This window comes from Petaurus breviceps, unplaced genomic scaffold (genome assembly GCF_028583685.1).
Source record: "Petaurus breviceps papuanus isolate PSGF00001 unplaced genomic scaffold, PetGlider_PUasm1.0 185, whole genome shotgun sequence".
Classification (NCBI taxonomy): domain Eukaryota; kingdom Metazoa; phylum Chordata; class Mammalia; order Diprotodontia; family Petauridae; genus Petaurus; species Petaurus breviceps.
In genome coordinates, this window is record NW_027185797.1 from 5,739,731 (window position 1) to 5,762,961 (window position 23,231).

The 23,231-nt window shown below is 39.2% G+C and overlaps 1 protein-coding gene and 1 pseudogene across 1 annotated transcript in view; one reads left to right on the forward strand and one right to left on the reverse strand.

The window, feature by feature from the left end:
• Positions 1 to 23,231, forward strand: part of CPNE4 (copine 4) — a 679,918-nt gene that overhangs the window by 63,213 nt on the left and 593,474 nt on the right. The gene's annotated exons all lie outside the window — the stretch shown is intronic.
• Positions 6,292 to 7,165, reverse strand: LOC138161441 (peptidyl-prolyl cis-trans isomerase FKBP3 pseudogene; annotated as a pseudogene).

The following is a 23,231-nucleotide window of genomic DNA, read 5'->3' on the forward strand; positions in this document are numbered from 1 at the left end:
GTATTTTGAGTTTGAGAAACCTTAACTTTGAATCATACAGTATTTCTTTTATCTATAAAATGAAGGTTTGGACTAGATGATTTAGTACCCTCCCCTTTAGTATTCAATAATCCTAAGAATAGGGCACATTATTCTGGTGTAGAGGAAATCAAAGACCTTGGTTCAAAGTCCTAGATCTCATAACTAGTAAATGTGTGCTTTTTCATCTCCAGCTTACCCCGTGTGTGCCTCACATGTATTTAGTTGTTTGCATGTTGTCTCCCTCACAAGAATGTAAACTCCTTGAGGGAAGGGACTGTTTTAGCTTTTCCCTGTATTCCCAGTGCTTAGCACTGCTTGACACGAAATGCTAAATAAATGTTTGTTGACCTCCTGAGTATGAAGTTTTCTCATCTCTAAGAAGGGAATAGTAATACTTACTATGTATTATGTTATATCATTCTATTATACACCTCACAAAATTGCTGGGAGGAAAGGGCTACATAAATCTCAACCATTATTGCTATAGAGCTGGAAGGGACCTTATTTTTTTAATGTGATAGGCTATGGCAGACTGGAAGATAGAGACATGAGAAATTATTTCCATTAGACTGTGACTTCCTTGAAGGCAAGGCTTATCTTATGCCTTTCTTTGTATCTCTGGGACTTAGCATATTGCCTGGTATACCACAGACATTTAATGAATGCGTATTGCTTGGGTGAAATGATCTATAGTTATAGGGCAAATGTTACTTTTTGACTATCGACTGAAGATGAGAATTTGATTATTAGCCATAAACTAAAGGGTTATTTTACAGAGACAACCAAAGGTCTGATCCAGAAAGATAAGGAAAGGTGATAGGATAGAGTTTAGAATTATGTAAATTATGCTTGAAGCTTGAAGTGACAAATTTTATACTTGCCCTTGAGGACAAAGTCCAGCTGAACAGAAGGAGAGCTTGGAAGCATAAAATCAGAGAAGTCACCAGCAGATCAACTAATATGGTGGAGATGTCATACGTGGTGAAATGTTCATCAAGATCAATGTGATTCAATTTGGTTTAGTGCTAGAAACATCTGTTCAACATTGAGGCTACAGTTATCAAGGAGATTTTATGGACAGATCTAGAGACAGAAGGAGGACCCTGATGTTTATAGTTCCAGAGTTGTGACATACACTGAGTTCATGGGTTTTCCTCACATATCTGCTTGACAGGTTTTTTCTGTAGGTGTCTGCCCACTCTCTTCCAAAGATACTGAGCACATTGGTGGTAGAGTATGACAGGGGTTTATGTGCAGATTTCATTTTTTATTAGTGTGCTTGCTTTTACAAGCAGCTATGATGTTATTGCTTTCTTTGCCTAATTACTAAGTAAATGGTTATTTTTAATATATAAAAATGTCATGATTGTATTTGACCAGTTTGTATAAATGGAAATGCATCAGTTGGGGCTTAAGAGCTTGTACTGTAACACCAAGGAAAGGCAACTTCCCAAGGTTCAGAATACCAGCATAGGTGCTCTCCATTTTATTCAGTGACAAACCAAGAACAGAGAAGGTCAAAACATGACATCATTCAAAATACAGCATTTACTAATTGTGATTAAATAATCTCCAAGTACTACCCCACCCCAGGACCTTCCAATCATTCAATCAATTACAAAGTCCCTGTTCTAAATACTACTCCACCCCTAGGCTGTACCTTCATTTAGTCCACCACAAAGCCCCTCTTCTCAAATGGACATTAGTTTCCAAACATAAGTAAAGTACATTCACTTGTTCAACCATAGAACACAAAAAGGTCAAAAGTTCCCCACCCCTGGATCACAATTGAATCTACCCCAGAGTACATCAAGTTTAAGCACAGCACTTAATACCCAAATGGAGGTCTTTTCTTCATCTTGACACAAGGCAAGTTCTCAGCAATCTTAGTTCCTGGGGAGACAAGGCTTAGCAAGGCCATAAGATACATTGCCAGTCCCTTCATTAATTCATCCTCTGTCTGTAGAACAGTCCTAGAACCCCTGAGAACATTAGCAAAACCCTCTCCCAGGATTTCTGTAAACATACAACCAGAAAATCCTTCTTCAGGGCTTCTGAACCAACAGAAAGGTTCCCAGACCCTGCAACAACAGCACTGTCCTTCACCAGTGGACAGTATTCATTCTGTCTGCAGGACAGTCTCCAGACCCCTGCAACAACAGCACTGCCCTTCACCAGTGGACAGTATTCACTCTCTGTCTGCAGGACAGTCTCAGGGCTTCTTAACCAAAAACCAGGTTCCAGGACTTCTTCAACAACAGGACTGTCTTTCACCAGTGGACAAATCTGGCAAAACAACATCAAAACAGACAGACAAAGTACCAGCAAAACAGCCATGTATCCTCAGTCCTTGGCAGCTCAGGGGGCAGGTCTCAAAAGTCCAGGGCGATTCAAAGTGTCCCCCAGCAATCCTTCTCAGCCTCTCTCTCTGCCTCCACGAGGTGCTGCTTCCAAAAAGTTCTTCTGCCTCTCTCTTGTCTCTCCAAATCTACGTCACCAGCTCCTCCCAGTTCAAGACTTTCTTTTCACATCCAAAGTCCATCCCACAGGTGGGATTAACAAACTCTGGGGTTTTAACACAATCAGTTTGAAAACCAAGCTAATACAGGGGAATCTTTAATTGCCATTACTATCACAGAGTTAAAGAAATAAGTAGAGGAAAAATATTTGCCCCACAACAGGGTCATCTCTGGACCCTGAGAGAATTTGAATGTAACTGTGTTGGTATTGAATCTTGTTTGAAAACCTGGACTTGGTCGTGTGAGAGCAGGTTCGAGTGACTGAGGCAGCCCTGAGATTGTATAGGTGTATCTATTTGCCCTCATGAGAGATGTAGTCACCTAATGTACCCATCCTGCATATAAAATGATTCTCAAAACATTTAGGTGATATGGAATTTTTTGGCTGTTAAAATATACCTAGCATTGTTGACTCCTTTCCTTCTCCCTTTTAAAAAGCTTTCTTCAACTTGCTTCTAAAATTTCTTAGGGAATAGAAAGGGATGTTTTATTTATTTGGCTATAGAATTTTTTTTCCTCCCTGGTAATTTGAGTATTGTTTTTTGGGGGGGGGGGGGGGGAAGATATGGGAGAGTATAGGGTTTTCTTAGCCCAAGTTCTACCCAAAGCATAAATCACTTATCTATTGGGTCATCCAGTGATAGAAAACATGACCTCTATTTATAACGATGAGGACGTTTTCCTTTCTATTGAGCTAAACCCTGCCTTTCCCTATAAGTTCTATTCGTTCGTCTCCATTCTCTCTAGTTCTGCAGATGACACAAAGTTGAGAGGAAAAGTTGGTGCCTATGTCAGGATCCAAAAGGACACTGACAGGTGAGAGCAGTGACTGAATTGAAGAAGATGAAATCCAATATAAAGTTTTGCATCTGGGTCCAAAAAAAAAATACTTCCACCAGTAAGATGAGGAAGATATGGAGAGATGGAAGTTGTTTTTAAAAAGGATCTAGGGGTCTTAGTGGACTGCAAACTCAATAGAAGTCAGTAGTGGGATGTTGGTCAATAAGCATTTATTGAATACCTATTATGTGCCAGACACTGTTCAAAGCACGGATTGTTGTTCAGTTGTAGTTCTATTCTTTGTGACCCCATTTGAGGTTTTCTGGCCAAAGATCCTGGAATGGTTTGCCATTTCCTTCTCCAGCTCATTTTTCAGATGAGGAAATTGAGGCCAACAGTTTTAAGTGACTTGTCTAAGGTCCCACAGATGGTAAGTATCTGAGGCTGGATTTGAACTCAGGTGATTCTGATGCCAGGGCCAGTGCTTTATCCACTGTGCCACCTGGATGCCTAGAATCAGTTGTACTTAACAAGAATTGTGTGGGGTGAAGGTAAGGATATCTTAAGATGTTTAACAGAGAGAAATTCATGTGTAAAGCTTAAGGCAGGGGTCATGTACATATGTAAGAAAATGAGTGACAAGACTAGAAAGATAAAGTGGTGCCTTGAATAGCAGCCAAAAGAATCGGTGCTTGATTCAGTTGATTGTAGGGGGCTCCTCCTGGATGTTTTGGATCATGTGGTGGCCGAATTACAACTCTACTTTGTGAGTATGGATTTGGTAGTGCGTGGAAGAGACCAGAGAGAAGATGGGTTTCATGGAAAAAATTATGAGAAAAGTTTAGTTTAGACTAAAGCAACTTAAGTAATGTCTACACTAAGCTGTGGGGGAAGCAAAGCAAGGGAAACCATTGATTGAGGCAGAGGAATAGCCCCAGAGATAGGAGGAGAACCAGCAGTGTCCATCGAAAGAATCCATGAGGATGTTCAACAGTGTCAGCGACAATCAGCATGGTAGCAGGGACAAGAATAACCAAGGAAAGGCCCCTGTACTTGGAGATTAAGCCACTGAACGCTGACGATTCCCTTCTCTGTCTCTTAACTCCCATTGTTCATTTGTTCTGTATCGCCAGCCCATTTTACTGGGACCTGGAAGCTTCTTCATGCTGACCAGAAGCTGGCTACAAGTCGTCTTCATTTTTTAAAGTCAGAGCATTTTTAGATGTTAATATTCAATGAGTGAATAAGTGAATGAAAACCCTTTGGAAAGTTTTAAGTTGCATACATTCAAATTTAAAGCAATTTATTATTTATTAATATCTCCCTTATGTTAACACTGAAATAAATTTAAAATTGTAAGAGTTGTGGTCAACTCAGTTTATCAGCATCATGGGAAATGTTTTTCATAGACTCCAACAAAAGGTAGATTCCCTGTTGTCAAAATTCTCCAAATGCTATTGATAGATGACATTGTACTAATTGTATCGATCCCCTGACTGAAAGGCCTAGCTCAATTCACAGCATTGTAAAAGAATGTGACCTAACCACTGATGCTAGAAAAACAAAGTGGATGGAAGGAAGCGCTACAGTATCTTAGCCAAGAAAACCCTACGGACAGTATGAACGTGATAAAAGAGATGATATTGGAAGAGGAGCCCCTCAGGTTGGAAGGTGTCCAATATAGGGAAAGCTGAGTGCCCCAGAACTGAAGCTTTTTAATTGTGGTGTTGGAGAAGACTTTTGAGACCCCCCTGGAAAGCAAGGAGGTCAAATCAATCAATATTTAAAGAAATTAATTCAGGCTATTTAGTGAAAGGCCAAATACTGAAAACTGAAGCCTAAATACTTTGGCTACATGATGATTTTTTACTGGAAAAGACCCTGATGTTGGGAAACGTTGATGGCAGAAGGAAAAGAGGATGTCAGAGGATGAGATGGATAGATCATGGAAATAATGAATGTGAACTTGGGCAGACTTTGAGAGATAGTGGAGGATAGAAGGGGCTGGGTGTGCTGCAGTCTGTGGGGTCCCAGAGAGCAGGACATGACTGAATGAACCACAACAAAGATCATGACATGAAATGAGGGGAGTGGCCCATTGAGTTTGTCTGCCAATATAGGAATTTTGTATGGGTGCTATAGCTGGATGATTGGACTGGTCCAGAAATGAGTAGGAGGTGGAGGTTAGACTAGATCCCGTCTGGGAAGTTGAACACTGCTTTAGATCATTCCAATTTGGCTGCTGTTCAAAAAGGTCCATCTTTCTTTTTTTTTTCACATTTTGATATTCTTTATTAATTTTACTTAAAATGCCAAAAAAACTCTGCTCCTTGCATAATCTTTATTGTATACAGGTCCAAGGAGGGTTTGCCTTGCTCATACTAAGAGAAGGATTTAAAACGATATCCCCAACTCTTTAGCCACCTGACTAAGGCTTTAGCCACCTGGCTAAGCACTCAAAATCTTTCAATATTTACAACCAGCAAGGAAAGCTGTACCCATTATATAATTACAGATGCAGTGATGTTTTTAAGGGAGAGAACCTAATCTGTATCCAGTTTGCTGAAAAATTTGATTACCTTTATGAATAGCTAACATGAGGCATCGTAATAGGCAAATTTCTTAGTTATGATTATCCTTTAAAAACTTTAAATCCTTTAAAAACAGGTGTGGGTTTTTTAAGTTTTTAATCTGGTTTAAGTCATAAGATTAAATTATTAGTGAGGAAATACTTAAAACATACATGGAGGACTGGGGGGGGGGGCCGTGGCTAGGTGGTACAGTGAATAGAGCACCGGCACTGGAGTCAGGAGGACCAAAATTAAAATCTGGCCTTAACACACACCAAAAAAACTAGCCATGTGACCCTGGGCAAGTCACCTCTCCCTCAAAAAAAACCCCAACAAAACAAAAAACCATACACCGGAAGGAATCTTGCATGCAGCCCCAGAAAATTCAGTGAGCCATCACAGTTATTTGTATTAAAGGTTTTATACATAGTTATTAAATAATAGAAAACTCAACCCCAATCAGTCTTATACAAATAGCCTCAACATGCTCAACTTGAGGGATTTAATCTGTTTTCTCCATCCCCAAAAATAAAAGTCAGTTTGAGTCTTCAAGTACAAGTACAAGGCCACAGGTAGTTCGGTCAGTAAAAAATTTATCACTTCAATCAATGTCCACTAATTCCACTTCAAAATAGTTTTGCATTGGGTGGAATTTTTGCATCAGGCTGTCCTTTCTTGCCATAAGCCCATTCAGGTTCAATCTCTAGGTGAGCTTTTTCTCCTTTACTCATTGTTAAGAGTGCTTCATCCCATCCTCTGATAACTTTACCCACTCCAACTTTAAAACTTAGAGGCTTAGCATTCTTTTTCTTCTTTGCACTAGTTTGAATATTAGTATCAAAAACAGTTCCATTCTGTAATGTTCCTGTGTACTAGCAATGAACAATGTCTCCTTTTTGGGGAAAGTTAGTTTTATCTCCCTTCTTAAGAATAGATTTTGTATATTTTGGTGGACCCTCATCCAAAGTCTCTTCAGGCTTAACTTCTTTGTATTTCTCTTCATCTAGCTTCACACTTTTCACTTGTTCTGTCACTTTGGTAACATTCTCAGTACCTTTGAAACGCTTACTTTCAAAAAGGTGGTTGTAGGCTGTGACTAAATGATCCTTGTTTGCAGTCCTGTCACATTTTTTATGAATCCAAGCTTTTGTCCTGCAGAAACTTGATGATGTCCTTCTTGGGGAGCGCCTTGCTGCTCAGCTGCTCCGTACTCCATGCCCGCTGAGGTGCAGCAGCCACCATCTTCCCCCTACCACCTCTACACGACTGAGCCCGCCCGCCGCAGCCAAACCCATACCCTCCCTCCCATTCCAAGGTCCATCTTTCTTAATACCAGTATTCTTCTAGTGAGGTTATACGACTCTGACTCATCAAACACCATGAGCTCAGTGGCATCAAAATGACAAGAAGCCAAAGGGCAAATGGAAAAGTTCATGGTGGACCTAAACAGGCTACAGAATGTTACCAAAGATGACTTGTATATGAGAAGTCATTCAAAAGGCGTTATTCGGGACATGAATGATTGGAAGGAAGGGCTGGTTATATAGCCAAAATGGTGGCCATTGGATGCTCAGCCTAAGTGTCACTGCCATCAGGAAGGCAGAGGAATTGATAATCAGGACAGGAAGGCAGCAGCTTCTCCCAATATATAACAAAAAGTAAGTCCTTATCCCTTTGAGGCTTCCTTATGGGGCTGAGAGATTGCCTGAGTATCTGAATTGATGTTAGACTGAATTGATGTTAGACACACTTATACTGTGACTATGGGGCTGAGTATTTTTTAATGGAGAGAATACTAGAACTAGGAAAATGGTGCAACTCTGGGGAGTCTGAGTTATAGGATCACAGATTGAGAGCTGGAAGATCTGGAAGATTCAAGGCTATTTAATAGAACTGCCTCATTTATGCAGATGTGGAAATGGAAGCATGGAGAAGTTTTTTCTGGAGTTCTTAAAAACTTAAAAAAGTTGATAACTCAATACAGTTGGTTTCCATTGTAAACCTGTTTTATTTTATGTATTTAAAAACATTATTCTGAGGAGTTCATGGGTTGCACCAGACAAGGGGTCCATGACACAAAAAAATGGTAAGAATCCTTGGCTTTGGTGGCTTGTGGGAGGTCATGCTCAGGTGCCTGCAGGAGTTACTTCCGGCATACTCTGGAGCCAATTGTTTAATTTTCTTTTCTTTTTTTGAATATATTTAGTATTTTATTTTCCCCAGTTACATGCAAAAACAATTTTTAACATTCATTTTTTTTTAACTTTTTGGAGAGGGGAGGACAGGGCAATTGGGGTTAAGTGACTTGCCTAAGGTCACAGGACCAGTAAATGTTAAGTGTCTGAGGCTGTATTTGAACTCAGGTCCTCTTGATTCTATTCACTGCGCCACCTAGTTGCCCCAACATTCATTCTTAAAACTTTGAGTTCCAAATTCTCTTCCTTTATCTGCCCCCACCCCACCCCACACTGCATTGAGAAGGCAAGCAATTCGATATAGGTTTTACATGTGTAATCATGTAAAACATTTGTATAATAGTCATATGAAAGAAAGATTGTTTAATTTTCAGTGTGAGTATTTAGCATCTTCAAATCAGCAAATTCTGTAATTTGGGGTTTGATTGGTGTTGTTTGATTGATGGGTTTTGCTGACAATTGTATTTTTATTTGAATCAAAATTTGAAATTTTTTAATTTATATTTTTTATTGAATTGAATTGAAACAGGTTCTCTCTCAAGGCAAGTAATTGTTACAATTCAAGCATTTAACCACCAGCTCATTGCTATTCTTCTGTGTACTCATTTAAAAATTTGGAGACCTTTGACTTTGCTTTCCCTTTGTGCCAAAGACAGTTGATATTTTCTAATAAGCTGGCCAGGCACGGGCTGGAAAGGCTTAGAGACTAATGACTCACTGTGGCCTGTGAACAACACAGCATCTCTCTGCCACTTGTCTCTTCCTCCAGCCCTTTGAATCCCCATGATTTCTGAACCGGTGTTTGGATGTTTTACAAACCAAGGTTGATTCTGTCAAGACACTTCAGATCCTTGTTTCTCTCCTGACAAATTTCCCGATAACAGACCATGACTCGGACCTAGTGAACACTCTCGATCTTATTAATGCTCCTTCCACTCTCCTCCACATCTGCAGCCCCCTCTCCCTCTATTACCTTTTCAGCTCGGCAAAAGACCATGCTCTGTAGCTTTCAGGGCAGTGCTATGCCCTATGCACTAGCCATGGGAATAGCTGGACTGAGTCAACCCATCACTATTAGGTTTAATTTTTCAGTTTCCTGAAGTGTCACTGATGTTGTGTTCTTCCAAAGCCTTATAAAGCACGAAGATGCACTTTGTAGATCAAAAAACCTTCTCTTCATAAATTTCTCTTTAAAAAGCCCACTTTTTAAAATTTCAAATTTAAAGAATATTAAAAAGAAAAGATTTTCATATACAAAGATGAACAGGAAAAGGGGATCTAAAACTGGGCACCTCTATTATGGAGAGCTTGTTTTTAAGAAAAATATATAATAAATGCAACTTGTTACTTGCAAAGCTATCTCGTTATCTTGGTTTTCCTTTGAACTTCCTACTTTACATTTTTAAAAGATGCATAAATGACCCTTATACTTTTTTCTTTTTCTGGGGGGGGAGGGGATGAGAATATTATTGTTAGCATCTACCACCTCCCCTGAAAACTTCCACTAAAATAAAAAGAGAAAACACAATCTTTGCAACAAATCAGCATAGTCAATTCTCTGCATAAATGTCAACAAAAAGGAAATAAAGAACAAGTTGCCTTGGGAGGGATTCCCTCTCACTATTCAAGTAAAAATTCATTGACCATGTGTCAGATATATAGTAGAGGGGTTTTTGTTCAGGCAGAGGTAGAATTAGAGGTTTGCAGAGTGGGGGTGTCTCCTTAAACTTCTGTGTGATTCTCCAGAGGACATACATATACACACATATGTATATATATATACACATATATGCACACAAATATTGAATTAAAAGATCAAATTGCAAGATATACTCGCTAGCTGGCAGAAAATAGTTATAGACTAGTATCTCACACCATATGCTCAGCTCCAAAGGGATGCATAACTTAGACATAAAGGGTGACATATAAACAAATTAGAAGAGCAAAGAAGAAATTACCTTTCAGATATGTAGACAGGAGAAGAGGTCATGACCAAACAAGGGATAGAGTGGATCAACAAAAGAGGAGGGGCAATTTTGATCACCTAAAATTGTAAACTTTTTTCACAAACAAAATCAATGTAGTAAAATTAGGAAGGAAGCAGGCTAATGGGGAAAATCTTCATAGCAAGTTTCTTTGAAAATGGTCTCATTTCTAAAATATATAAGGAATTGATTCAAATTTATAAGAATCAATGCTATTTGTAATTGATAAATGTTTAAAAGATATAAACAGACAGATTTCTAAAGATAGACACTAAGCTACAGTAGCCATATGACAATAGGAAGAAAGGGGTTGGCACAGGGATCAGCAGGACCAAAGGCAGAGGAGCTAGGAAGCAGAAAGCACCCTGGACAGAAGGAGGGGGAGGGTTCAACAGGAGTCTAGAATGTGGGGAAGTATTTGAGATCAGGCTAGAAAGGCAGGATGGGGCCAGATTGTGTAAGGCCTTGAATGACACAAAAAAGAATTTGAACTTGACTGGGCAGACAGCAAAGCCTCTGTGTAAAATTTGTGATGCATATAAGATACCCTGACCCACGGGCACTAATTCCAACCTCTTTGTTATTGTTACCTTTCCCAGGGGTATCTGCGTTTTAATTCTTCCCTTTACTGTAGAATGAAAAGCTTTGTCCCCCTGTTGAAGACATATTGGGCATTGGAAAAAGGGAGAGAAAGATTATGTTGGTGTTTTTGCAGGGGTGGGGAGGTCAGAGACCAGGGGCAAGTGGGGGATCCTTCACTGACAGTTCCTGGAAAAATGTTATAGGAAGTTGCCTGCTCTGCCTCTGCAGAATGCTGGCCCCATCGGTCAGCTTCCCTAGCCCAACCCAGTCTCATAACCAGCCACTCATCCACCACTCACCCAACTGTCTGCCCAACCGAGCCCCTGAGGTTACCACAAGAACCCTCTTGTGCACAAGTGATTCCATCCTACAAGGATCTTGATTTGATTAAACTGGACAGTTTAGTAATTATTGGGGATGGGAAGGATGAAGAAAACATGGTTGACCTGCTTTTTCCCCCACTGATGAGGAGGGATGAGGGGGGCAGGAAATGTTTGCAAGGCTCTATATGTGGGCCTTTCCCATCACTGAGAGAAGTTTGAAGAGACTGGAAGAAATATTTGGAATTGTGGGAAAATAGGAAAGCACAGATCATGCTAGTTCAGTTTAAATTTCTTTCCTTCCCTTCTTTGGCCACATGACCTTGGCCATGGGAGAAAGGAAGGATTTATTAAGCATCTATTATGTACCAAGCACTGTGCTAAGTATTTTACTAATATTTTCTCATTTTAAACTTACAACAACCCTGAGAAGTAGATACTATTATTATCCCCATTTTACAGTTGAGGAAATTGAGACAAGCAGAGATTTAGTGACTTGCTTAAGGACCACATAGCTAGTAAGTGTCTGAGGCTGTATTTGAATTCAGGTCTTTCTGAGTCCAGGTCCAGTTCTCCATCCACTATGCTATCAGCTTCCTCCAACTAGGGTCTGGGTTAGAAATCAACAAGTCAAAAGGGAATTGTACCTAAGGTCACTTATAGACCAAGGTGTGAGCTAGAGGAGCAGTGACCACACCTGGTCTTGCATTTAGAACATTGGAAGAAACAAAAAGCCAAAGACCTCCAGAGAGAGCTCAAAAAACAACTGCACAAAAAACCTGAACCCTGAGACATTATTCTCCACACCCTGGGACCAGAGCCTAACACTAGCCTAAAGTTTACAGTCAAAAAGTAGTCTGTGAAAAAAAATGAGGAAACAACAGAGAAGAACCTGACCATAGATCATTACTATCATGATAGAGAAGACAATAAAGTCAAAACAGCTACTTGTGAAACTTTAAAGAAAATGCAAAATGGTCACAGGCCCCAAAGGAGTTCTTGGATGAGCTTAAATTGGACTTAAAAAACAAAATAAGAGAGGTTGAGGAAAAATTAAGAAAACACAAGAGTAATCCAAGAAAGTTGAGAAAATTATGAAAAGAAAAGCAACCAGCTAGGAAAAGAGATCCAAAAACTTATGGAAGGAAATAACTCCTTAAAAATTAGAATTGGGTAAGGGGAAGCTAATGACTTCATAAGATGTCAAGAAATAATGAAATTATGTCAAAAGAATGATAAAACAGAAGAGAATGTAAAATATCTCATTAAGAAAACAACTGACCTGAAAAACAGATTGAAGAAAGATAATATAAGAATTGTTGGACTACCTGAAAGTTATGATAAAAAAGAGTCTTGACACTATACTTCAAGAAATTATTATGGAAAATTGCCCTGAAGGTTTAGAACCATAGGGTAAAATAGAAATTGAAAAAAATTCACCAATTACTGCCTGAAAGAGATCCCAAAATGAAAACTCACAGGAACATTATAGCAAAGTATTAAAGCTCCCAGGTCAAGGAGAAAGTATTGCAAGCAACTAGAAAGAAATAATTTTAAATAGTGTGGAGCTACATTCAGGATAATAAAAATGAGCAGTTTCTACATTAAAAGACTGAAGGGCATGGAATATAATATTCTGAAGAGCAAAGGAGCTGGGCTTGCAACCAAGAATGACTTACCTAGCAAAGCTGAGAATAATCCTGCGAGGGGAAAAATGGGTGTTTAATGAATTAAAGAACTTTCAGGTATTCTTGAGGAAAAGACCAGAACTGAATGGAGAATGTGACTTACAAGAATCAGGAAAAACATGAGAAGGTAAGCATGAAAGACTAATTATAAGGAATTAAATAGGGTTAAACTGTTTACTTCTTATATGGGAAAATATTATTTGTAACTCTTAAGGATGTTATCATTGCTAAGGTAGTTTGAAAGAGTAAACATAGATAGAAGGCTTGGTATTGTGTTGAATGTTATGGGATAACCCTAAAAAATAATATTGGGTAAGGAGAAGTAAAATAGAGCAAATTTTCTCATACTGAAGAGGCATAAATGGAAGAACTGTTAGAGGAGAGGAGTGGAGAGGAAGGGGTCGTGGGCAGGTAGTGTGGGAATCTTATTCTCACCAGAACTGTGTTAAAGAAGGAATAACACATACATCTTGTAGGGTATAAAAGTCTTCTTAACTTACAGATAAATAGGAAGACAAGAAGATAGGATAAGGGAGGGCCTCTTAAAAGAGTGTGGGGATTAGGGAAGCAGTGGTCAGAAGTAAATTAAACTACTGAGGAGGGAGGGGTAGGGTAAAGAGAGAGAGAAGAATAAGTAGTGAGGGAAATATACTATTAGTAATTATAACTATGAATTGGATGAACTCACCCATAAAACAGAAATAGCAGAATGAATATAAAACCAGAAGTTAACAATATGTTGTTTATAAAACACATATTTTAAAATGAGAGATACACATAGAGTAAAAATAAAGGGCTGGAGTAGAATTTATTATGTTTTCAGCTGATGCAAAATAAGTGTAGTGGTAGTAATCATAATCTCAGACACAATTGAAGCTAAAATAAATTTAATTAAAAGGAGATAAACAGGGAAATTATATTGTTAAAAGAAACCATAGATAATGAAGTAATATTAATAACTAAACATATATGTACCAAATACTATAGTATCTACATTTTAAAAGAAAAGATAAATGAATTGCAGATGGAAATAAATAGGAAAACTGTGATAGTGGGGGACTTCAGCATTTTCTTCTCAGAACTAGACAAATATAACCAAAAAATAAATAAGAAAGAAGTTTAGGAGATGAATAGAATCTTAGATAAGCTAAATATTACAGATATATGGAGAAAATTCAGTAGGAATAGAGAAGGGATATACCTTTTTCTCAGTGGTACATGGCACCTTTACAAAAATTGACCATATATTAGGGCATAAAAACTTTACATTTAAATGCAGAAAAACAGAAATATTAAATGCATCCTTTCCAGGTCATACTGCAATAAAAATTATAAAAGATCTTTGAAAAAACAGATTAAAAATTAATTGGAGACTAAATAAACTAATCTTAAAGACCAAGTGGGTTAAAAAACAAGTCATAGAAAAATAAATAATTTTATTAAGGAGAATGATAATAATGAGGCAACATACCAAAATTTATAGGATGCAACAAAAGCAGTAATTAGGGGAAAATCTATATCTCTAAATTCTTACATCAGTAAAATAGAGTTGATTTTAGAAAAACATGGAAAGACTTGCATGAAATAATGCAGAGTGAAATGAGCAGAACCAAGAGAACATTGTATACATTAATAGTAATATTGTTTGAAGAGTAAATGTGAATGACTTAGCTATTCTGAGTTATATGAATATTCAAATCAACTACGAAGGACCTATAAAGGAAGACGTTATCTACCTCCAGAAAAAGAACTGATATATGGAAGTATGTATTGTATGGTTCCATATATATATATGTGTGTGTGTATATATATATATATCTGTGTCAAATGTTGATCTTCTCTAGTGTGGAATTGGAAGGTGACAGCTCAGAAACCAAAATTTGACCAAAAAAAAAGAATTTCAGATCTTTGTTGTGGAAGACATTGTAGGGATGAGTTATACATTTCTAGTTCTCAGACTTTCCAGATCAGTTAAGGTCAAACACAACTTTAAAAAAAGGACATATGTTTTCTCTCCTTTCCACCTCTTCTACCTCAAGTTGAAAAAAGAACAAAATCTTTGCAGCAAATAAACGTAGTCAAATGTAATATTTGTTAAGAGCCTATCCTGACCTATGGAGAGATTACCTTTCCAGGAAGAGGATGCTAGGGAATTGCTTCTGGGAGAATCATGACATATCAGAAAAGTGCCTTGGAGAGAGATTTGGAATCATACATAAACATTATGTAACTGACTCTGAATTGCTGTAGAAGTATTCAAAAAGTCCTGTTAGCTTTTTTGTTCTCTTGGCCTCTGTGTTCTTGGGGGAGCTCAGCCGGAGTGTACTTGTTATGTAAGAAAAACAAATTCCCATATTGGCCACATCCAAAAACATATGTCTTACTCTGTATCCACCTTGATGAGATCCCATATTCATTGGAGTAGTGAAGTCTTTCCTCTAGTTAGATTGTAAGATCCTTCATAGCAGGGTCTGTCAGAATCGAATTTTTGTATTCCTGCCATTTTCACTTAGTAGGTGTTTAAGGGACGGTTGCAACTTTAATCTTGAGTAAATGAAATAAACTGAATCAAGATGTCAGGAAATAAACCTTTCCTAAAGGTAGGTTGCCCTCTAGTGATCACTGCTGCCATTTCTAGGAAACTGACTTAAGTGATGTTGGTCCAAGGGAGGTAGTTATAGACCCCCACCTCTTCACTCCTTCCCCAGGTCCCCTTGTATTGTGATTTCTGTCATGAATCCTTAATGAAAATAAGCAAGGCACTGAATAGAATGAGATTATTTTCTGTCCCTTAGGATCACAGTTGCAGTTGAGTGGCCTGGAGAAAGAATGGGGGAACAAAGAAGGGTGATTTGTTCATGTGATAAGAAAAGAATAAATCCAGATGTGTATTTTCAGAAATCTATTTGATGTGCTTTTGAAGGCTTCTTTGGCTGGGGTCCTTAGGGGAAAATCAAAGACCCATCTAACATTCAAAGGGAATGATCCTGCTTCCAAGGTTTCATCAAACAAACCCCTCTCTCTCTCTCTCTCTCTTTCTCTCTTGGAATATATCGCCCGATCCCTCCCTCCCTCCCTCCCTCCCTCCCTTTCTCCTTTTCTCTCACAAGAAACAGCAGTTAGGTATCATCGTAAAGTGACTTGCTATATCTTGGACTTCATTATATGGAGCGGGGAGCAGACAAATCAGGTCCTCTTGTCACAGTCAACTCCCTCCCCTCTCCCCAAATTAAGTCTCTATTTTAAAAGTTTATAAGTCAATTTTTCTGGAACTTGGAACGCATCTTTCTAAGGAAGCAACATTCTAATGTTTCAGGTTTTTAAAGTCAATCTGTGAAAACTGATTTAACTTGATGCCAAATAGTGTTAATAGGTCTATAGAATCTAATTACCATACATAATGTGTTTCTATGGGAAAATGCCAGGAACATATATGTAAAGCACTTTGCAAACCTTAAAGCATTATATAATAAATATAGTCTTTTCTCCTCTTCCTCCTCTTCTTTTCCTTCTCTCTCTTTTTCTGGGACCTTGAAGAGAAGGGTACAAAAAAGAAGTCAGGAGAGTGTTTAAGGACAAACTGTCTAGTCTTTACAACATGCAGCCTTTGCAAGGTAGCTATTTCATGCACTCTCACTTGATAACAATTTTTTGTTTAGTCGTTTTTCAATTGTGTCCAACTTTTTGTGAACCCTTCTGAGGTTTTCTTGGCAAAGATACTGGGGTGGTTTGCCATTTCCTTCTCCAGCTCATTTTACAGATGATCAAACTGAGGCCAACAGGGTTAAGTGACTTGCCCAGGGTCACACAGCTAGTGAGTGAAGCTGGATTTGAACTCAGGTCTTCCTGATTCCAGACCTAGTGCTCTAGGCTCTGTAGGTACCACCTAGCTGCCCCAATAGTAATTATACTCTTAATATTTATTCTTTAAGAAGTATGTGATGACAAAGTTATCATGATTTCAGTATCATTTCAAAATGAATTTTTGTTTTATTATTAATAAAAGCATTTACACATTCTTTAAAAAACCCAAATGTGTGAAACATTCCATCTACAGCAGGTATGTTTGCTTATTGATTAGACTGAGTCAGTGAATGAGATGGTAGTTGGTATTTTTGAAAATTTTAGGGACGGAAATGATGAAAGTTTCAACCTTCAGTCTGGCTCTCTATATGCCGGTTTGCTGTTTAGATTTCCATGCAACAAGTGAAAACAGCCTTCTGTTTTGATGGAGTTAAAATAAGATGGATGAATGAATGAATTAAAAATCATTAACCAGGAGCTTACGTACAAATGATCATGTTTGGTGTATATATGAAATTTTCAAAAGAATTCATAGGAACCAGTGGATTGGAGCTTAAGAAGACTGGGTAAATTGTTCTGGTAGTCACTCCTGCTTATTGGAAATAAGGAATATAGAACCAATGAATGACCATTATCAGCACATCTATGTGCCAAAAGAGTGCCTTACAGTCATAGATTTAGAGGGGACTTTAGGGGCCATAGAGCCCAATTCCCTATTTTATGAGTAAGGACAACAACCAACCAACCAACCAATTATGAGTAAGGAAACTGAGTCAGAGTGAGGTTAAATAACTTTCCAGGTCACACAGAAGTGTCTGAGGCAGTATTTGAACTCAGGTTCACTTGACTTCAAGAACAATCACTAAGAGAAGCTTCTTGAGTGAAGAGAGATTTCTAATCAAGACAATAATGATTTATTAACCACCTGCTGTGTGCCAGTAAACAACGCTAGGTGTTGTGGGTATGAAGACAAAACTGGAGCGGTCCCTGCGCACAAGGAGCTTACATTTTGCTAGCTGGGGGGTGGGGGAGGAAGAAGACAAAGCACACATGGAAATAAATACAGTCAGGTAACAAATAATTTCAGAAAGAAGAGGTCTGGTGGAGGCTCAGTTGGGATCAGGCAAGGTTTTATGTAGGAGGTGAAAACTGAATTGTGTTTTGAAGGAAGCAAGGATTCTATGAGGTGTGTGGGAGGAAGAGGAAATAATCTCAGTATTATTTTATAATTATGAATTATTTACGATTTCTCCCCTCTCCCCCAATCTTGGTCTAGATTGAACTGTGTGACCTCTTCAGGTTTTGCTTTTATGGATGACCCTTGGAAGGGGGACTTCTTTGGTTCTTGCCTCTGCCTTTGGCACACAGGGACGCTGTGGAATTTCCTGAAGGAAGACCCTCCTTACCTGCTGTGGCATCACAAGATTTCCTACAGGCTTAACAAAAGCCCTCAGGCCAGTCACAATCTAGATTGCAAACTCCCTGAGGGCAAGGACTGTCTTGCCTTTTTCTTTTATCACTGGGTCTTGACTCTTAGTAGGTGCTTAATCAATGTTTACTGAAGGGACTGAACAAAAGTAGCAGCCAAGGACAGAAAGTACAGTGACACTAGCAAGGTGATTTGATGCCCTCAATTGTATTAGCTGCTAGGCAGTACAGCGGGTAAGAACTCTTAGGAAGGTGCGAGTTTAGATCTTTCTATCTTTCTATCACCCTCTACTCAGCTGCCAAAAGAATTTTTCCCCTAAAGTACAAGTCTGATCAATAAACTCCCCTGGTCCCCTGTGACATCACATGGAAGATCAAACACAAACCATGTGTTTGGCATAGACAGCTCTTCATAACGTGTTCCCTTTGCAGCTTTCCAGTATCCTTACAATTCAGTCAGTTACTGTTACAGTTACAGTTCAGTGGAGGGCCACATAACTCTTTTGTTGTTGCTTAGTTATTTTCTCAATCACGTCCAACTCTTCATGGCCCATTTGGGGTTTCCTTGGCAAAGGTACCGGGGTGGTTTGCTATTTTCTTTTCCAGCTCATTTGACAGATGAGGAAACTGAGGCAAACAGGGGTAAATGACTTGCCCAGGGTCACACAGCTAGCAGGTGTCTGAGGCCAGATTTAAACTGATGATGAATCTTCCTGACTCCAGGCTGGTGCTCTCTTTGCTGCCACCTAGCTGCCCCTAGGGTAGCCCCTTCCCCATTGAGCTAAATGGCCCTGTTTGCTGTTTCTCATCTCCAGCCTCAGTACCTTTGAGCTGGCTGTGTCCCTCCTCACCACTTCTTCTGAGTTTCCCTGACTTCCTTCAAGGCTCAGTTCAAAAGCCACCTTTTTGCAGGAGGCCCCCATGCTTGGAGATGAATCCCATCCACTCTGACTATGTGGTATGTTCCCAGTCATTGATGTGTCTGTCATCTCCTCCCGCAGAGTGTGAGCTTCCCGAGGGCAGATTGTTCTGCCTTTCTTTGGGCATCTCTTAGCATAGGACCAAGGAATAAATGCTTGTTAAGTTGATTTTTATCCGAGATGGTAATGGAATAATTAGTCACTGTGGTAGTTTCCAGCTGCTGAAGGAGTGACTTTTTTAAGTTCACCTCCTTTTTATTTTGGAGTCCCAGGAAAAATCTCTGGTTGCCACAGCCTGGTTGTAGATGTGTTCCCTTCAGCAGAATCTTACCTCTTCCTCACAGAGGAAGTGCAGAGTCCTGGGATGAAGAAGCAGTGTGGATGGTTCTGCTACAGAGTGACCTAGGCATTCCCCAGAAGTGCAGAACAATGCAAAATTGCTCAGTAACAACCACAGGGCTCATCGGGAGAATGGGTGCAGGGACACAGAAACGTCATCAGTGACATCAGAAAGACAATCAAGCCTAATCAAAAGGGTATAAAAGTTTAATACTTTTTTTATGAGCAATCAGGGTTAAGTAACTTGCTCAAGGTTACATGGCCAGTTATTTCTGGGTGTAGTGCTGAGTGTCGGAGCCCGGATTCGATCCCCAGGTCTTCCCAACACTGGAGCCGGTGCTCTTACTAGCTGTGCTACCTGGCCACCCCAAGTTTAATACTTATTAAATGTTTGAGAAATACACAAAGACTACAATGGATAGTGAGTGTGACCTCTGGATGGCAAAGTCTCATGACAGTCGGACCGGCCCTGCCAATTCTGGACCTCGGGGCAGAGGCCATGATGGAAGGGCTGAGGGCTTGGGTTGACCAGTCTTCCTCTGCTGCCTCAGAAGATATATAGTACATATGGCATTTTACCTTTACAGAAACCTGACCTTTACTTATAGAAGTGGGCACTGGAAAGTGTTGCAGCTTCTGAGGCCTGTGAAACAGATCCCTCTTTTGTCTCCTTGCTGCTTCTCAAGGAGCAAATCTTGAACAGGAAAAAATAAATTGCTTTATGCTCAAATTGTCCCAATCAGGTTGGAATGAATTTGCATCCTGGGACAAATTTGTATTTCCAAAACAATGTTCCTTCTACTCCTGCTCACGACAAGCCTCTGAAACAACAGGAACAACAAGGATGAATTTTGACATGGCATTCCTTGTCACCAACGGGGGCTCTTAGAGAGCTCATGTTACCTTGCTTCTGCTCTGATTCCTGGGGAGCAAGAACTGGGAGTTCCAAAGGCTGTCCTTCCTCTTCTTGTGCACATCAGATGGGTCTGGATCTGCTGAGAAAGGGTGGGAGAATTCACAGACGTGGTATCCAAAGCAACTTAAGTATATCTGTTTTAACACTTTATTCTTCAGAGTTCCCATAGACAACACACAAAATATTCTCAAGTCAAAAGACTGGAACTCAAGTCTTCTTAATTCTGAGGTTGGCAATGTAGGCATTAAGACCTGTGCTCTCACTAAGTTTATATGGTTGATTAATGTACAACAGGCCATTTTATAGGAATCGTGTAATGCAAATTATATGTTGCAGTAGTTTCTGAAGAGTTTCATAAATTGAAATTGGGTTTTAAAAATATTTAATAATTTAATGAAGCCAAGCAACAGCCCTTCTGGGTCTTGCTAATTCTCCTTGTGACCTTGACTATGCTCCACCAGTAATCCAAGGCTGCAGGAGTTTAAAGAATGATAGCCACATCAGGCAGTGCAGACAGGTCTACCTTCTTTTTTATTATTTATATTTTTTATTCATTTTTTTTATCAAATGCTTTATTAACTTCTAGTTTACATAATTAATTTCTGCAAGAATTTGAGTTACAAATTTTCTCCCTGTTTTACCCCCTACCCACCACCCCAAAATAATGATCCCATTAGATATCCCCTCCTCCAATCTGCTCTCTCCCATATCTTCTCCCATACCCCCTCCAACTTTCCAGTAGGGCACGGTGTATCTCTATGCCCCAGTGCCTGTATATCTTATTTCCTAGTTACAGGTAAAATAATATTAATAATAGTATATGTGTATATATATGTATATATATCTATATATACACATATATTTAAACATTTGATTTTAAAGCTTTGAATTCCAGATTCTTTCCCTTCCTCCCTCATCACCCACCCTTACTGGGAAGATAAGCAATTCAATATAGGTTGTACATGTGTAGCTATGCAAAACATTTCCATAGTGGATTTATTGTAAAAGACTGACTATATTTCCCTCCCTCCTATCCCACCTCCCACTTGTTCTGTTCTCTACTTTGATCCTGTCCCTTTTCAAAAGTGGGTGCTTCCAAATTCCCTCCCCCTGAGCCTGCCCTCCCTTCCATCATCCCCAGTCTCATCCTCTTCCCTCCTACTCTCCTGTAGGGTGATATACCCTATTAGTGTGTATGTCATTCCCTCCCTAAGCCAAATTCAATGAGAATAAGGTTAACCCATTCCCTTTTGCCTTCCTGTTCTTCCCCTCCATTGTGACCATTTTCCCTTGACCCTTCCATATAAGATAGTTTACCCCATTCTCTCTCCCCATCTCCTCTCATATTCTTCTCTCACCTCTTAATTTCACCTTTTAAGTATCATCCCTTCTTATTAAATTGGTTCTGTGCCCTCTATGTATACCTGTACACATATATACACACATGCACATATGTATTCATATGCCCATATACCCTCCTATATAGACATATGTTTGTATGTATGTATATTTATATACACATACATATACATTTCTATTCCCTTCAACTATTCTCATACTGAGAAAAGTTTCATAAGTTACAATCATAATTTTTCCATGTAGGGATGTAAATAGTTCAACTTTGAGAAGTTCCTTATGATTTCTTTTCCCTGTTTACCTTCTCTTGCTTCTTGTATCTGAATGTCAAATTTTCTATTCAACTCTGTTTTTTCATCAAGAATGCTTGAAAGTCCCCTATTCCACTGAATGACCATATTTTCCCCTGAAACATGATACTCAGTTTTGCTGGGTAGGTGATTCTTGGTTTGAATCCCAGCTCCTTTGCTCTCCAGAATATCATATTCCAAGCCGTTCAATCCCTCAGTGTAGAAGCTGCCAGATCCTGGGTTATCCTGATTGTGTTTCCACAATATTCAAATTGTTTCTTCCTGGCTGCTTGTAATATTTTCTCCTTGATCTACAAATTCTGGAACCTAGCTATAATATTCCTAGGAGTTTTCTTTTTGGGATCTTTTTCAGGAGGTGATCAGTGGATTCTTTCAACCTCTATTTTGCCCTCTGGTTCTAAAACATCAGGACAATTTTCCTTGAGAATTTCTTGAAGAATGATTTCTAGGTTCTTTTTTTGATCATTGCTTTCAGGTAGTCCAATAATTTTTAAATTATCTCTCCTGGATCTATTTTCCAGGTCAGTGGTTTTCCCAATGAGATATTTCACTTTGCCTTCTATTTTTTCATTTGTTTGGATCTGTTTAATAGTATCTTGATTTCTCATAAAGTCACTAGCTTCCATTTGTTCCAATCTAATTCTGAAAGGATGATTCTCTTCAGTGAGCTTTTGAGATTCTTTTTCCATCAGGCAAGTTCAGCTTATTAAGGCATTCTTCTCCTCATTGGCTTTTTGAGCCTCTTTTGCCATTTGAGTTAGTCTATTTTTTAAGGTGATAATTTCTTTAGTCAGGTTGTTGATTCTCATTTCGTAATTTTCTTGCATCATTCTCATTTCTCTTCCCAATTTTTCCTCCACTTTTCTTATTTGGTTTTCAAAATCCTTCTTAAGGTCTTGTATGGCCTGTAACCAGCTCATATTTTTCTTGGAAACTTTTGGTGCAGGAGTTCTGACTTCACTGTCTTCCTCCTTTTCTATGCTTTGATTTTTTTTGTCCCCAAAATAGTAGTGTAAAGTTGGGTTGCTCTGTTTTCCTTGCTTCCTTTGCCTGCTCATGTTGCCACTCAATTACTTGACTTTTGGGCTTTTTGCCACAGTAGGACTCTGCCACCAGACAGGGGAGCTTCATCCCAAATGCTGGGGTTTTCTCAGCTGCCAAAGGTATTAGTTGGGTGCCCTCTCTGAAGCCTCCACATGCTCTGGCAAGCTGGTCACACATCCCAGGACCTCTACCCTAGACCGCAATCCATATCCAAGCAGGTTAAAGCAAGAGCAATTACCCCTAATACTGGTTTCTTGGTCCCCATACAATCTGCAGGCCAGGAGCTAAAGCTGCCACATGGCAGCTGCTGCACTGCACCTCAGAGGCTTCTCACCCCAGGGGCAAAGGCCGACCGCACTCCCAAACTACCAGATCCCAAAGTCCACACTGCACTGACCTCTCACTTTGTCCTTAGCATCTATGGATTGATAATTCTGGAAACCACCACAGCTG